At 35.1% G+C, this 17,647-nt stretch overlaps 1 long non-coding RNA gene across 2 annotated transcripts in view; it reads left to right on the plus strand.

The window, feature by feature from the left end:
• The first annotated feature begins 405 nt into the window (after positions 1-405).
• Positions 406-17,647, plus strand: part of LOC109613358 (uncharacterized) — a 100,142-nt gene continuing 82,900 nt past the window's right edge. For both annotated transcript variants that reach the window (XR_009343796.1, XR_002194926.2), the window contains exons 1-2: positions 406-632; positions 716-916. This is a non-coding gene — a long non-coding RNA (uncharacterized LOC109613358). The remainder of the gene's footprint in view (positions 633-715; positions 917-17,647) is intronic.

A 17,647-nucleotide genomic window follows, 5' to 3' on the forward strand; every position in this document is an offset into this window, starting at 1 on the left:
ATGAGTTACAAGCGGAATGACGAAATTAATATACTTTCTATACCATGTATGGTGAAGGGTATAAAAATCAACTTGATGCACTTGTTATTGGTAAATTTGAATTTACAAGAATCTAGCTTCAAGGTTAAGTTTTCAAATTTATTCATTCTTCCCTAACTTGCAACTATTATGCCATCTAATATACCTTTAGCGTCTAACGTGAATGGAGTTACAAATGAAATGAAAAAGTTAATATACCCTCCATAGTATTGTGGACGATATAAAAAAGGTATGTTATGTTAACGATATAGATTGTGACTTTATACTAATTCGAAATCATTTAGTTTCCCTAATACAGTAAGCCATGAATTTATTCGAGTATTGTAGAAATTTAAATTCGCAGTAGGCTGAAAAAAAAAAAAAAAATATTTTTTTACACATATATACAAATAAAATTTTCATTTGATAGACATTGAAAATAAGAGAACAAAAATCAAAAAAAGAGGAATTCTATGGATTCAGAGGAATACGATCTTGAAGAAAATGTATATTCTTAAACAAGAAAGAGAAGCTAACATAATATAATTAAAAATTCACAACATTCTAATGGGATTCAAATGATTCAAGACCTATGTCCGAATGTAAGCTATCAGGTTAGTCGCATTGCATTTACATATATGCGGAGGGAAATGTTTACATTTTAGTCAACTTTTTTTCAATCTTCGATGGTGTAAAGAAGAAATAAAGAAACAAGACCCTCAATATTCCCGATGCAATATATCTTCGTATGATGTTCACCGCTTCATCCTTTGAAATTAAGACTACAACTAATTCTAACATATTTTCGGAAATCGCAATGCTCATATGAGTCGATTTTATACCTCAAATAGAATAGTGGCTTCAAATTCCCCTCGTCAACCGGCCTTGGAATATTTTGGTAAGTCCAATTCAAAATAACGTTAATTTTATAAATATTATTGCAACTCCAAACACATTTCCGTCAAATACGACAATTCATTTATTTCTTCTTTCATATTGGTCAGATTTCAATTTTATTTTAATTGTTAAATTTAATTACGATATTTTTACTTTTGTAATTTGATAGACCCTTTTGGATTACATCCAGAGTCTATGGTTAAGAAAATGGGTCATATCGGTCCACTTTTTCGAATTTCCCTCATGTACGGATAACTCAGATTTCAAATATATTTTAGTTTTGCAGAAATTAAACAGAAAATTTCGAAAGTAATTGAAATCGGAGTTATCCTTACATGCGTACTATTCCAAAAAGTCGATCAATGTGACCCATTCTCTGTACCAATGATTCTGCATGTAGTCCAAAAGAATCTATCAAATTACAAAGTTGTGAAATATATCTCAAACTATCGGATATTGTGTATTATCAGAATTATGGAAAGGCCTTAACAACGGTTGGACTAAGAAACCAAAACTACTTTGGAGTTTCTGACATTCACACAAATACTATTGTATCATATCTACCTGGAATTTTTCACAACACAGACTGGCTACTGTACAATGGAATTAAAGCAAATTTGCAACGAATTGAGAAAAGTGATAAACAGGTTAGCAAAATTGAAAAAACTCTCTGTAGCATAAAATTGTGTATATATAGGTTCCTGTTTTGATATGACCCCCTCCCACTTTATTGTTTTTTAACTTTGCCGCATTCTGCAACATAATATAATTTTGTTGGAGATTTTGACTTGCATCCCTTTTAAATTTTTTTTAAAAAATGACCAAAAAGAGCAGAATTATTCCTCGAATTTACATCTGCAATATGCAGATGCATATTACGGCTGTGGGTAACAAATACAACAAATCGGATGAACAATATATATGGGAGCTATAGCTATATCTGAACTGATCTTCACCATATTTGGCATACTAGTTTCTAGACTCAATTCGGTCGCATGTGCCAAATTCCATCCCATTTGGGCAAATATTAAACGCTTGATGAACATTTAAAAGTAAATCGGACGAAGTTATATATGGGAGTTATATCCAACTCTGAACCGATCTCGATAAAATTTAGCAAATGAATTTCTGAGCTGTATTTAATATATTTCCCCAAATATTGTTGTTACAGAGTGCATATTACGGCGGCGGAGGACAAAAATGACAAATCAAATATATATGGGAGCTATAGCTATACCTGCACCGATTTCACCAAATTTGGCATACCTATTTCCAGGCCTAATTTGGTTATATGTGCAAAATTCCATACTATTCGGGCTGATATTATACGTTTGGTGCACAATAAAAGGCAAATCGGACGAAGATATATATGGGAGAGATATCTAAATTTTTACCGATTATCTCTAATTTCAATAGGGTTCGCCCTGGGGCCAAACAAAAGTTGTTTGGAAAATTTCATCTTAATCGGGTAATAAGTGCGACCTTCATTTTGTTCACAGAATACATACGGACGGACAGACATGCATAAATCAGCTCAGAAAGTTATTCTATGCATATCATCAAAAGGAACTATGGGTCTATCTCGTTTCCTTTTGCCTGTTACAAACAAATGCACAAAGACATAATACCCTGACCACATTGTGGTGTAGGGTATTAAAACAGCGTGGTCCAGTGTGCGCCGGACATGGCTCTATCGACATAGATGTGCCGATTATTACTTTATATGGACGTAACAAACAGAATGACCTGCTTAAAGGGGAGATCTTGAAATTTTTCTAAATAAATCCTTCGAAAAATACCACTTAAATGAAACCCGTTATAGGGAGGCTATACGAAGACTTGGACCTGCATAAGTAATATTTTGTCATATGCTGTAAAACCGATTCCGAACTTCAAATACGAAATTTGAAACCATTATATGTGGGCTATACGATATAGTGAATCTATATGGACAATTATCTTCCAGGGTACTCAGAAGGAAGTCCTGCTGTGGATTTTGAGACGATTCCATTAAAAAAATTGGCTAAAATCACCAAAATACCACATTTCGGGCGGGATATGAGGAATATACGATATCGTACACCTATGTAGACAATTCTCTTCCAGGGGATAAAGTACTCAGAATGAACGCCTTGTGTGGATTTTTGGACAATTCCATTGAAAAATGTGACAAAAGTCATGAAAATATCGAATAATAGCAGGTTCGGTTATATGGGGGATATATCATATTGCGTGTCAGAATTTTACGCTGATCAAGAATATACTTTGTTAGGTCTAAAATTATGATTTCGATGAGTTACAAACGGAATGACGATTTTAATATACCCTCCATGCTATGTATAGTGAAGGGTATAAAAGTTAGTTTGTATACATTACGTATCTGCAATTTGATCTCACTTTTGACCACTTTACATAGCGAAAACTAAGTTATACAGGGCGAGATAAAAAAGATTGCAACAAAGTCAAATGCCACAATTTTTACATTTTTTTAGTTTAGATTAGAGTTTAGATTTGTTGAAATTGGTCACCTTGGCACGAATTATGGCCTTCAAACAGCCAATGAAACCGTCACACGCTGCCCGAATGCTGCTGTGCGGTATTTTGGCTCATTCCCGGCGAAGTGCTTGCTTGAGGTGAGCGACACTTTTGTATTTTTTAGTGCCAACCTTGCTTTTTAAAATACTCCAGACACAATAGTCCAACGGATTGGTATCCGGAGATTTTGGTGACCATTGTGTTCTGGAAATGAAGCGAGGAACCTCATTTTGAAACCATTCTTGGGTGGCACGTGCAGAGTGCGCTGATGCTGAGTCCTGTTGGAATGTCCAAGGTCTGCGGCCAAAATGTTTACGTGTCCCTCCAGAATATTTTAGTGCTAATATTCGGCATTTATTCTGATGCCACGGTCGATTAATACGAGCGGAGAGCGACCATCGGCTGTTATGGCGGCCCACACCATCGCCATGGCCGGCGCTTGAGTTCTGGTGGCCAACCGAAGGTCCACATTTTCAGCTTACCTCTTTGGCAAGTAAACACGATCATTTTGTTTGTTTACAAACTGCTGGACAACGCACGTTTTCTCATCGGAGAAAACCAAATTCGTCAGTTCACCACTTTCAAGTAAGCGAAGCGAAGTAACTCTTTAGCTCTTTTGAGTCTGTTTTCTTTCCGTTGCGGTGTAGTTCTTGCACTTTTTGGAATATCAATGGCTTTACCCCGAGCTCATTTTTCAATATTTGCTGAATGGAATATTGCGATATATTCAGCTCACCAGCCATTTTTCGGCCACTGCGACGCGGGTTTCGATCAAGTTGCTTCTTTACTTTTCGAACAATATCTGCTGATGTTGCTGTTTTCTTCCGTCCACTTCCTTGACGTCGGGCTACGCTACCAGTATCACGGTAACGAGCGATGGTACGAGATACAAAAGATTTATTGACATTTAAATGCTGGAGTGCTCCAACGATAACCACTTGTGGTTTTCAAGCCAAATATAAAGAAATCATACTATCACGCATGAATTCAATCATTTTTTCTGGAAATATCTCACCAAAATGCTTTTCTACGCTTGTAAACAGTATAATAAGCTGTCACTGTCGGACGAGTGGCTTAGAAATTACAGCAGTCTGAAGTTGGTTGCAGTTTTTTTCATCTCACCCTGTACATTCTTTGTTTTAATCTCCATTAAAATTCTTTAAACTTTTTTAAAAATAATTGAAGTAAAATCATACAATTGATGACGAAGTTCAGTAAAACTGCTGATATTCCACTTTGAGAAACAATATCGAAAATATTTTACGAATCTTTGCCCTTTTACAGTTCCATCAAACACAACAATAATTTTCAAAAATATCCCTCCAACTCGAACACAATTTTCTGCAAAACTTTGTTTTGTTTGCTTTTCCAAACGAAGAAAAAACGAAAATCTATTCTGCTTGCTTTTCATGTTTCTGTTGGCGTTGTTGTTGTCCTGTGTGTCAAACAAACAAATCTCCGTCGTCATTAATCCTTTTAGCGGATGCAATTTAAACTTTGATGCGACAAAAAAAAAGTATTGAAGACGCTAAGAAAAAGCACAAGGAAAACTTTCAAGTGCAGCTGTTCAAATGACAGTAACTGAGAAGGGGGAGAAAGTACGCAGTAGCAGCTTCAGCTCTCTAATTAAAAGTTCTTTTGCCGTTGGATTTGTTTTCATTTTTTTTTTTGGTGGGGTATGTCGTCAAATCTTCTTCTAAATTACTTTGGGAAAGAACCATAAAGAAAATCCTTGTGAAAAATTATTATGCGTGTTTTTTGTGTCTCGGTGTGTGTGTGTGTGTGTGAATTAAGGTGAGCATTGCTTTGGCGTCACAAAGGGGGAAAAAGGTGTGTAATTAGCTAAATATACGAAATGTTGATTGTTCAAAGCAGATTTAAATAATTCGCTGTATTAAATTAGACAATTATTCAAAGCATCCCCCATTTGATTTTTCAATGGGGGATAAGCAAAATAGAATTTAGCAAAGGGAGAACAAAAACACATCATCGCCTTATTAGATAAATATTGACAATCATTAAAAGTTCTGTGCAGAATTGTTTCGAAGTTTTTTGGTAGGGGGAGAAAAATATAATTTGCTTGCCGGGACTAATCTATAGTAACGACACTGTCGTACAAAATGCGGGCTGTTTATTGTATGAATGTTTTTGGAATTATTTTTATGCAAGCTATGCAATGAAATTGAAAGAGTACAGAGTTCCAAAATCCTTTAAAAAGAGACTGAACGCTAAGCTAAAGAGAAAAAAGCAGCAAGTTCGAGGCGAACGTGTGCTCTATATTGGTGATTTCAGGAAAGCATAAAAATTATTCTCCAATCTAATAAGAATAAATAAATTAAATACAAAACCAGTAAAGAAAAGCCAAAAGTCGGGCGGGACCGACTTTATGATACCTTACGGCACATTGCATATTTAGCATAGCTGTCATAGGCTGTAGTATGCACTACTCTTTTCAAATGCCAAACTTGAATCAATTAAGGTTCATAATGTCGTTAAAATCATCAAAAATAAAGGGAGGTACCGTTATATGGGGGCTATACGAATACGTGAACATGCACTGACAATTTTCTGTCTTAGGCGGTAGTATCCATTTCGAACTTCAAATACCAAATAATGTCGCTAAAATCATCAAAATACGGAATATCGGGACCTGCATAGACAATTTTCTGTCTTAGGTGGTAGTATCCATTTTGAACTTCAAATACGAAATTTGAAATAATTCCGGTAAAAATGTCGATAATATCATACAAATACCGAATATCGGGAGGTACCGTTATATGGGGGCTATATGAAAACTTGAACCTACATGGCCCATTAACGAACTTAACCTGCCTACTGGAAAATTAAAGATATGTTAAAAATTTTAGCCTTCTATCTCAATTCGTTCGAAAGATAGCGTGATTACAGCAGACAGACGGACATGGCTAAATCGACTTAGAATTTTACGCTGATCAAGAATATATATACTTTGTTGGGTCTGACATGAGTATTTCGAGGAGTTATAAACGGAATGACAAACTTAATATACCCACCATAGTATGGTGGAGGTATAACAAGTAAAAAAGCAGTAAGTTCGGCCGGGCCGAACTTTGAATACCTTCCACCTTTCGGAACGAATTAGAAAATTTTCAAAAAAATTAAATCCATTAAAAATTCTGTTAAAATCCTTAAAATACCTAACATCGGAAGGTGCCTACATATAGGGGGATATACGATATTGTGGACCTATGTAGACAATTCTATGTTTGGGGGTAAAGCACTCACAAAGAACTCCTTGTTTAAAATGTCAGATTCAATTCCGTTGAAAAATGTGGCTAAACTCATCATTAAAACCGATTATCGTGGGGAACTGTTATATGGGGGCTATACGATATCGTGAACCTATATAGATAATTATCTTCAATGGGATAAAGTACTCCCAAGGAACTCCTTCTGTGGATTTTCAGACCATTCCATTGGAAAATGTGGCTAAAATCATCAAAATACCGAATATCCGGGGGTACCGTTATAGGGGGGATATTCGATATCGTGGACCTATATAGACAATTCCCTTTCAGGATATAAAGTGCCCACAAAGATCTCTTTGTGTCAATTAAGTTGAAAAATGTGGTTAAAATCATCAAAATACCGAAATTAGGGGGGGGGGGGGGGGGGTACCGTTATATGGGGGCTATAGGATATCGTGGATCTATATAGACAACTCTCGTTTAGGGGGTAAAGTGCTCATAAAGAACTCCTTGTGTAGAATTCCAGATAATTCCGTTGAAAAATATGGCTAAAATCATCAAAATGTCGAATATCGGGGGGTACCGTTATATGATGGCTATACGATATCGTTGACCGATATAGCCCATCTTCGAACTTGACATACCTGCAGACAAAAGAGAGATCTGTGCAAAATTTTAGCTCCCTATCTTAATTCGTTTAGACTGCAGCATGATTACAACAGACGGATAGATGGACGGACAGGTCTTTGTTGGGTCTAAAATGATTATTTCGATGAGTTACAAACGGAATGACGAGTTTAATATACCCTCCATACTATGTATGGTTTAAGGTATAATAATGTCGGAAATATCATCAACTTTTAGAATAAGTTTAGATTTGTTCGAATTGGTCATCTTGGGCACGAATTATGGCCTTCAAACGGCCAATGAAACCGTCACACGCGGCCCGAATGTTACTCTGCGATATTTTGCCCCATTCCTGGTGATGTGCTTGCTTGAAGTAATTGACAATTTGGTATTTATTAGTGCCAACCTTGCTCCGAAATACTCGAGATACAATAGTCCAACGGATTGGTATCCGGAGATTTTGGTGGTTATTGTGCACTGGAAATGAAGCGAGGAACTTAATTTTGTAACCATTCTTGGGTGGCGCGTGATGAGTGCAATGGTGCTGAGTCCTGTTAGAATGGCCATGGTTTTCGGCCAAAATATTTGCGTTACCGAGGCTTTAATACACCCTCCAGAATATTTTTGCGATGATATTCGGTATTTATTCTGATGCCACAGTCGATGGATATGAGCGGAGAGTGACCATCGTCTGTTATGGCGGCCCACACCATCACCATGGCAGGCGCTTGAGTTCTTGTGGCCAATCGAAGGTGCACATTTTCAGCTGACCTCTTTGGTAAATGAACACGATCATTTTGACTGTTTACAATCTACTGCACAACGAATGTTTTCTCATCGGAGAAAACCAAATTCGGCAGTTCACCACTTTCGATCAAGCGAATCAACTCTTTAGCTCATTTGAGTCTATTTTCTTTCTTTTGCGGTGTAAGTTCTTTCACTTTTTGGAATTTCGATAGTTTACCCCGAGCTCATTTTTAAATATTTGCCGAATATTTACAGTAATATGAGGGCTGTACTATATCGTGAACCTACATAGAAAATTAGTGATAAAATTCAAATAACGAACCTGACTGTCAATTTATTTATTCATTTTTATCAATTTATTTTTTATTCTTTCTTTTCAATATTCAAGAAGAAATATTGCTAATAATTGATTTCCAGGACCTCATCGATTGTTAATGATCTCCATATCGATGTCATTTTCGGTGGGTTTTGGGCATATTCCCAACAATATATTAATTTTTCGTAAACTATTATTGGAGGTATCCACGCTCAAAATTAAATATACCAACGATTGCGAAAGTTTCACTGTATCGAATACAAATTATTAACACAATACATTTATTAAAAGAAGGGGGTGTGTAAGTAGTACCACGCCCTTTCGAATTTTTTTAAACTTAATAGTCTATTTTCATTATTTTTATCATCTCAGGAAAATCGGTTCAGCCTTTTATAGTCTATAAGGAACATTGAAACATATTAACACATAGAGAAATTGAGTTTTATGGATACTGATTCCGGGATTTTTAGTGAAATTTTGTATAGAATGTTTCTTGTTTTGCTTTCATGCATTAAATCGGGGCTCTAGTGTATAGTTCTCCATGAGATTTTGTAAGAGTGACAACCACGTGGATTTTGTTGTGAAGTTGCAGCCATTCATAAGATCTGATTAAAATTATCACGTATTATTTGTAACTCCTGATTAAGAAGTGAAACTAAAACATTTACAAAGAGCTCAATAACTTCAATATATTTTTAAAATATCGTTAAAATCTACCATCTTCTACAATTATGATAAAATAGCACATTAAAGTCCCCCTTCATTTACCCTCAAGGACTATTTAAATCTTAAGGGTTCTCAATACTTATAGCAATTATACAAAGAAAATTGAAACAGTTGAAATGGTAGACACAATTTTACGACAGCAACACCAAAACAACAACGACTACAACAAAATGTCTACAATTTGCAAAGATTCACCGCCCATAAACTTTCACAAATGTTCCAACGAGTTCTCAAACAAGAAAACTTACATTCGCAAGCAAAGGAAAGGAAACTCAACAACTGTCTGACCTTCTGTAAGAGGATTAATTCTTCATTAGCAGTAACAACAGAAACTAATTTACGAACAAACCCATTTTAAATAATGCTACGATTCTTAACTAATTGTGCGTGCAGGCACATGAATAGCTGCGGGGCTGGAACTGGTGCTGGCTGCTGCTGCCAGTGTTGCGGTAAAAACTATTTAGCAAAGTTTTCCATTTTAATTTTCATTTAACCCTAGGCATGTTAAGTGACAAATTTTAATTTACATATGGGATAATTTTGGGTGAGAAGGGGTGTATCTAGTGGGTACAGTAAGATTTCTGGTCTGTTGCCAATGGGGGAGAGAAATTACGCATGTGTGTGAAAATCCTTAAGAATAAAAAGTGAAAAGAAAGTAATTTGATTAAAAAAATGATGATGCCGTAGTGTTAAATTTGGTACTTCACCGTAGCAATTTCAAACACTTTTATAGCACCACACTTAAAGCTTAATTTTTATGCATATAACACTTGGATTACCAAACGTATTAAAAGAATATATAACTTAGCTTTAACCAGTAAGAAAAGGACATAATCGGCATGGGGATTTAAATCACTTTGACTAGCATGAATAAATGAATCAATTCAGGTATTGAGAGATACGATTATATTTCAAATTTCAAAGTTAGCCCATTAACAATAATATTTTTCTATAGATACACATGTATCAATTATTTTGGTTGTAAGTATCCATCCATTTTATTTTAGATTCACACTTGGCATTTAGTAATTATAACGTTCTTCGGGTTGAACATTCCTCAGTTTTTGGCAAAGTTAATTTTTATACCCTCAGCCATATGGCTACAGAGGGTATATATCATTTGATACGGCCAAAACGTGACTAGTCGAAATAACGGTTTTAGACCCTAGGCCTCTTTGTACCAAATCCGTTTCAGGACATTTGGAGTCGATCTAGCGATGTCCGTCCGTCCGTCTGTCTGGCTGGCTGGTGTGCACGATAGCTCTCGAAGGCAGTATACGATTTGATCCAAAGTTGGTACATCATAATGTTATTGTCAAACTTAGATCGAGTTCGGAGTTCATACACAAAATGTCAAATTTTTTAAAGAAAATAATTTATTGCACAGAAAGAGAAAGGATAATCCGATTGTGCTCCAACTTTGCAAATCCAAATATTTGTGTCAGTGCTACGTCAGGTGCGAAAATGGTCAATATCGGTCCACTCCATCAAGTATCTCCCCACAAAGGGTCAACATTTTGAATAATTATAACTCTTATAAAATGTGGTATAACAGTCCGATTGTCTTAAAATTTCACACATCCCTATATTTTTATCAACACAACGTCTGGAGTTAAGATGAAATATATCGGTCCATTCCTTCTGGTACCTCCCCCACAGAAGGTCAAAAATTTGGAAAAAAATATTTTTTGCAATGGAAGAGAAATGATAATCCGATTTTTCTTCAACTTTGCAAGCCGTAATATTTCTATCAGTGCTAGGTCAGGTGCGAAAGTGGACAATATCGGTCTGCTCCATCAAGTACCTCCCCACACAAAGGTTAAAAATGTTGAATAATTGTAACTCTTATAAAATGTGATGTAAGGATCCGATAGTCTCAAAATTTCACACATCCCAATATATTTATAAACATAAGATCTGTTGTTAAGATGGAATATATCGATCTACTCCTTCTGGTATTTTGAGTATCCATTAAGCTCATAATGAACATCCGATTCCATTTAGACTTGTCACATCTGTATAATTCTGTTAACACAGGATATGTTATAAAAATCGGACCATTCTTTCTGGTGCTCCCCCCACAAAGAGTCTAATAACCAAAACGATTATAAAATCTGAAATAAGCATCAGGTTCTCTTTATATTTCACACATCCGATTATTTTCACTAACAATAGATCTGTTGTGAAGATTGGATGTATAGGTCTAATACAGTCTAATAACCAAAACGATTATAAAATCTGAAATAAGCATCAGGTTCTCTTTATATTTCACACATCCGATTATTTTCACTAACAATAGATCTGTTGTGAAGATTGGATGTATAGGTCTACTCCTTCTGGTACCTCCCCCTCAAAGGCTCAAAGAAAGCGAAATAAGCATCCAATTCTCCTCAAATTTCACACATACAAACATTTTTGCTAATACAATATCTGTTGTGCAGATGATGTATATATGCGAATCCTTTCTGATACCTCATTTAGAAAGGGTCACAATTTTCAATACTTTTATCTGCCATAACTGGCGAAACAAGTCAGCGATTCTTTACAACTTGCTATGTCTAAAAATATCTCTCTTTGCCTGAGATGAATATGGAATTTATGATTTTCCATAAATTGGATATAAATGTTCGATTTTCCAATATTTTTATATGTATTAGATAAACATGAAAATTGAATACTTCAATCGACTATACGACTGATAGCTCACACACATGTTGACATTTTTCATGTAAAGTGAAGGAAGTTACCAATATGGTCCAAACCTGGTACATCGCAATATTTATATCATATTTATTTAGGTCCGATTCGAAATGGTCAATATTGGGCCATTCCTTCGTACATTGGCTGAGGGTATACATCTGTCGACAAAACCGACAGATACTCTTTAACTTGTTATGTATTATCAACAAAGAAGTCCAAATAACAAATTACATTCTAGTGTGATGATAGAGTAGATCCTTCTGGTACATCCCTCACAAAGGATCATAATTTGGAATACCTATAAACTCACAAAATGCAAAATGAACATCCAACATCTGACAAACTGGGCACATTCCAATATTTCTATCACCAAATAATCTAGTGGTGATCAGGCTATTCCTGTCGGTACCTCCCCCACAAATGGTAAAAATTGGGAATACCCATAAACTTCATTAAATGCAAAATAAGTGTCGACTTTTTTCAAATTTGGCATATCTCAATATTTTTTATCAATACAAAATGTGATATGAAAGTTGGGCAGTTCTGACAACTCTTTCTGGTAACTCGGCCACAACTGGTAAAAACTTTTAATCCCCATAGTCGATATAGTCCGAACCTTTTACATGGCAACATTTACATCACACATAGGTCGCATGTGAAATGGACAATATTGGCCCACACCTTCAGTACTTCTCCTATAAATGGTCAACATTTTGATTAAATACAACCCAAGTCGTTATATATTTAAATAAACTGGGGCTATACATCTGTCGGCAAAACCGACTGATATGTTTCAACTTGTTATACCCTCCACCTTGAAAAGGAGGGTATATTAACTTTGTCATTCCGTTTGTAATATCCCTAAATATTCGTCGTAGACCCCATAAGGTATATATATTCAAAATCAGCATAAAATTCTAAGTCGATGTCCGTTTGTCTGTCTGTTGAAATCTCGATACAGCCCACATTATTTTACGTAGCGCGTCAAAATTCATCAGAACAATTTGCATTGTGTCTAGAATGGTTGGTATTGAAAATGAGATATATCGGTCCACGTTTTGGTATAGTCCCCATATAACGGATTTGTCTAAAAATTGGTATTTGGAGGTCCTAGTTCGTGTGTCTAAACATTGTATGTATAGGTCCACGTTTTGGTATAGCCCCCATATAATGGTACCTCTCGATATTCGGTATTTTAATGATTTCTTACACATTTTTCCACGAATTTGTCTAAAAATTGATATTTGTAGTTCATAATGGATTCTAGCCCGGTGGCAGAACATTGAATATTTAGTTTCATGTTTTTTTTATAGCGCAATATTTCAATACCCATGTAGGTTGATTACAGTATAGGTCCGTAGAATTTCGGTATTGAAATGGGTCATATCAGTCTGGCATAGTCCCAATATAACTGGACCACCAGGTTTAAGATTTTTAAACCCTCCGTAATACATTTTATTGAGTGTATATTCTGTTTGTAACTCATCGAAAGATTTATTTAAGATCCAAGGTACATATTTTCTTGATCAGCGTATTTAGAGTCCCTAATGGGTTATACTTTCTGTGGAAAAATATTTTCCATATAGGTCCACGTTTTCTGATGGTACCTTCCAATATTCGATATTGTGAGGATTACAATCACATTTTTAAATAAAATTTTTTAAAATTTGGCGTTTAATGCTTGTAACATGTGGTACGTTCGGCGGTATAACATTGTCCAGGTCCAGGTTTTCCTATAGCCCCTATATAACGTCACCCCCGCCGGTGTGGGATTTTTTGCTTGAAATTCGATATTTATCTGGTTTTTGTTGGATTTGTTTAAAAGTGGGTATTTGAAACTCTCCATACATAATAACCTCCGTAGCAAAAAATTGTCTATATTGGTTCAGTTGTTAGTATAGCCCCTATAAGACAGTACCGCTCACTTTGTGACATTTTGAAGACTTCACATAGTTTTACAGTTTAAAATTGAACTGGTTTGAATATTTGATTCCATAACTTATAATTTGAAAGGTTTTCCTTAACTCTTATCAAAAGTTCGGTCTGCCTGAACGCTTTTTTATACCCTACACCTAATTGTTGTCAGGGTATGACTTTGTTTATTTGTTTGTAACATGGAGAAGCAAACGAGACAGACCAATAGTTGCTTTTGAGGATCCTCATAGAATCACTGTTTGGATTTCCGAGCGTCCGTCCATCCATGTATTTTTTGTGATCACAGCCTAGGTCGCATTTGTTGTCCGGTCGAAACAACATTTTGCACAAGTCATTTGTTTGACCCAAAGACGAACCCTGTTGAATTTGGAGATAATCGGTCAATATTTAGATATAGCTCCATGTATATCTTCATCCAATTTGTCTTTATTAGCCCACATAGGATAGAAATTGGCACATGCGACCAGCTTACAAGCAATTATGTCAAATTTGGTGGAAATCGGTTCAGATATAGCTCGCATATATACTGTTTATCCGATTTGTTATTTTGTACACCAAGCCACGCCTTCGTATAGCCCGCATAGAATGATAACTAATTTTAGCGGTATTGTTAAAACAAATGATTTCTAGGTTAGTATGTGGTGTTAACATTAAGTACTCTCTTCGCCTTTTCCCCAGTCCATTTTCGCAACTTATTTAGTCTGATAAAAAAAGTATTACCGACTTTCAGGTTTGGACTATACCTACTATTTCCTCCAATTTATATGAGATATATGTATATTTTTTGGAAATGTTGAGCTTGAGTATTTTAAGAAAGGGTGACCCAATAAATGCCGTTTTAATATACCATCTAATACTAATAAAAATACTTGGATGTGCAAATATAAAAATTTTAATCAAATTTCATTAGATTAACCTTTAATCAAAATATTGACCTTCTTTGAAAGAGGAACAAGAAAAACTGGACAGACATATCCTAGATTGACATTAGATATTAAGGTGGTATAAAATTGGACTACACGGTGTTTGACGAAAATCGATCATTTGTTTCGAATATTAAGTTACTATGGGTAAGGTCCCATATTTACACTAGATTCAAAGTATTACGTTGTGGGAAGTTGAAAAAAAAAATCGATTAAATAATTAATGTTAAAACTATTAAAAATCTTGATCCCTTATAAGGTAGAAAGGTAGCTCCTTAAGGTAAACCTTTAAGGAGTTAATCGATATCATCTGATCTAAGGTTGATTAAATCTGATCTAAGATTAAAACTGATTCTCTCTTTAATTTTTAAAGGGTAAATTATTTTCTTCGAAAATTTTCAGGAAGTACAAAAGAAGTAGGTGAATGTGAAAGTGAAGTAAAAAATTTGCCAAACTTTGCAGTTGCTCTGTAGGCCACAATTATGAACCAATCGATGCGGAAATTTACATAGAGTTATAGTTAAGGACTGGGCAGAAGCCTAAAAATGTGAGCGGTCATCGGACAATATGTAGTGGGTAAAATAGACCCTAACTTTTATGTAAGAAAATAAGAAAAGTTCCACTAAATCGCGAATATTTTTAATCCCAGCTAAATCACAAATACAATAAAAGGTCACTTCTGAACATTAAAGTGATGCTGATAGCCAAAAAATCGGAATATAGCAAAATAGGTACAATATATGTTAACGAATAGATCTTATTTATTCTGTTTATAAGTCAAGAACCGCTCGGCCGACTTTCACAATTTCCACTAATTCGGAATAGTCTCTTGCCAAAAAGGATAAAATCTAAGAAAATCACTGAAAAAATAGCAGTAAAAAAGTGAATATCTTTTGTTCCTTTTTTCAATTTTTGCCGTATTTTTTATCGCATGCGATTTTTTCAATTTGAATTGTAAATGTTTTAAGTTTTTTAAATTTTTACACCCTGCAACATTACGTAATTTTGGATGGGGGTAGGGACAGGGTCAGTATTAAAGCCTATTGTTCTTAAGATTTACAAATGGACTAACAATTTAAATATTTCTAATTTTTTGGTCAGTCAATAGACAATAATTGAAAATTAATCGACACGGAATTTCGCATCAGAAGAGAGTAAGGTACAGGTACATTATTTCTGACATTATTTTTAAAAACGAAATCTTACAAAATGGATTTGGACATAAGGGATCTTCGAACAAATTGTAGTGTTGTAGCGTATCATATGGTCGGCCATGCACGACTATAGATTTGGTTACTTGTTTTTTATATCTTTGACCTCAACAAAAATTATCGACTCCCCTTAAAGGGGAGGAAGGAGAAGCTGCTGGTGGATTCAACAAGAATCGCAATCTTGCTACGACCCATATGAGATTTAATGTGTATATTGTACATTAGGGGGTTATATGAACATAGGGAGATATATGAAGAAGTAGAGCAATATGGTCCATCTTCAAGCCCCATCTTGACAAAAGCCCCTTTTATGACGTGCAAGGTCATAATATAAAATTGAGGTTAGAAAGGTATAGAAATGGTAAAATATCAAGTTTTAAAAAAATTGTTCACAAACTAAATTTATAATCTTCAAATATTTTCCAATCGATAAAATAAATGATATCCGCATAGGGCACCGATAACCGTTTGAGAATTTTCATAATGTAATGCTATCAAGTTAAGAATACTCCAAAGTTTCATGCAGACATCCTTCCTCGAACATGTCATGGTTGCATTGGAAATATAACCTTAAATTTGGAATTAGCTACTTAAATCAATAGACACACACACCCCAACACATTTACAATTTCAGAATACAACCGACACAATAATGTATACTAAGTAAGTCTGCTTAAGAGCGTAGAAAAGAAACAATAACATAAATTACAATGTGTGTTACAGAAGACAAGAGAAATAGACTTAAGGATGTAAGAAAGGATTAGGACTTTGGCAAGACAATTTTCGCAAACCCATACAGACACACATATACCAATGTGACTGAGTGCATGGGAAAATGCGACACAGACAAAACGAAACTTACATACATATGTAAATATGTGTGTGAACGTGTGTATGTATGTGTGAGAAAAGTGGCAAATTCAAAAACAACTTCCAGCAAATGGTAAAATATGTGTCTGTCGCCAAATGCATGAATGGATTTTAAGCAGCTACTCTGGTACATGCGACACTCTCTGTGCCTCACATGGGTATGGCCTCAGGTTTTCTTCTTCTGTTTCTTACGTCCTTAGCTTTTACACTTATTATAGCTACTGTAGTTATGCATAAATGTATGTATGTGTGTGTACCCATGTCATATTTGAATAAAGTCTCGTGCTCCTGTGTTGTTGTTGTTGTTCTTATTCTTCATATTCTGTTTCTTCTCCTTGTTGTGTGAATAATGCCTGTGTCTTCACATAAGGATCAACTTAAGAGCACAGAGCGTGCACAACAATCTATAACTTTAACGAGACAAGTAGATATTTTAATAATAATCATATACACATATATTCAGACCTGCAATTACACACGCACACAGTGGCACTCCTTTTAGTGCATGACCATGTGTATGGAAGTGTGTGTGTGTGTGTTTTTCTATATATACCCGTGCGAATTTTATATTATGAATAGCATAAGTAAATGAATGTCACACTGAATGTAGGAATATAATAAAGCGTTTGTGTTGAAATATTAGGTGGTAACTAAGGGAAGGTAATATGGGGAAAATATAGTCGTGGAAAACGGTGAAATTGTTTCTTTTTCAATATATTAATGAGGTTTTCAAAAGAAAAGTATTATCGCCGTAGAATGTTGCAGAGTGCATGCCTGAAATATGAAGCTATACTTAAATAACTATTCCCCATTTCGATATGGTTTTGGAATCCACTCTAATATCTGTTTTTATTTGATCTCTAATGTATGAAGTAAAATATATAATGATGCAAGGCCAAAACGTGAGATATCTAA

The sequence above is a fragment of the Musca domestica genome, unplaced genomic scaffold, assembly GCF_030504385.1.
Source record: "Musca domestica strain aabys unplaced genomic scaffold, Musca_domestica.polishedcontigs.V.1.1 6, whole genome shotgun sequence".
NCBI lineage: Eukaryota > Metazoa > Arthropoda > Insecta > Diptera > Muscidae > Musca > Musca domestica.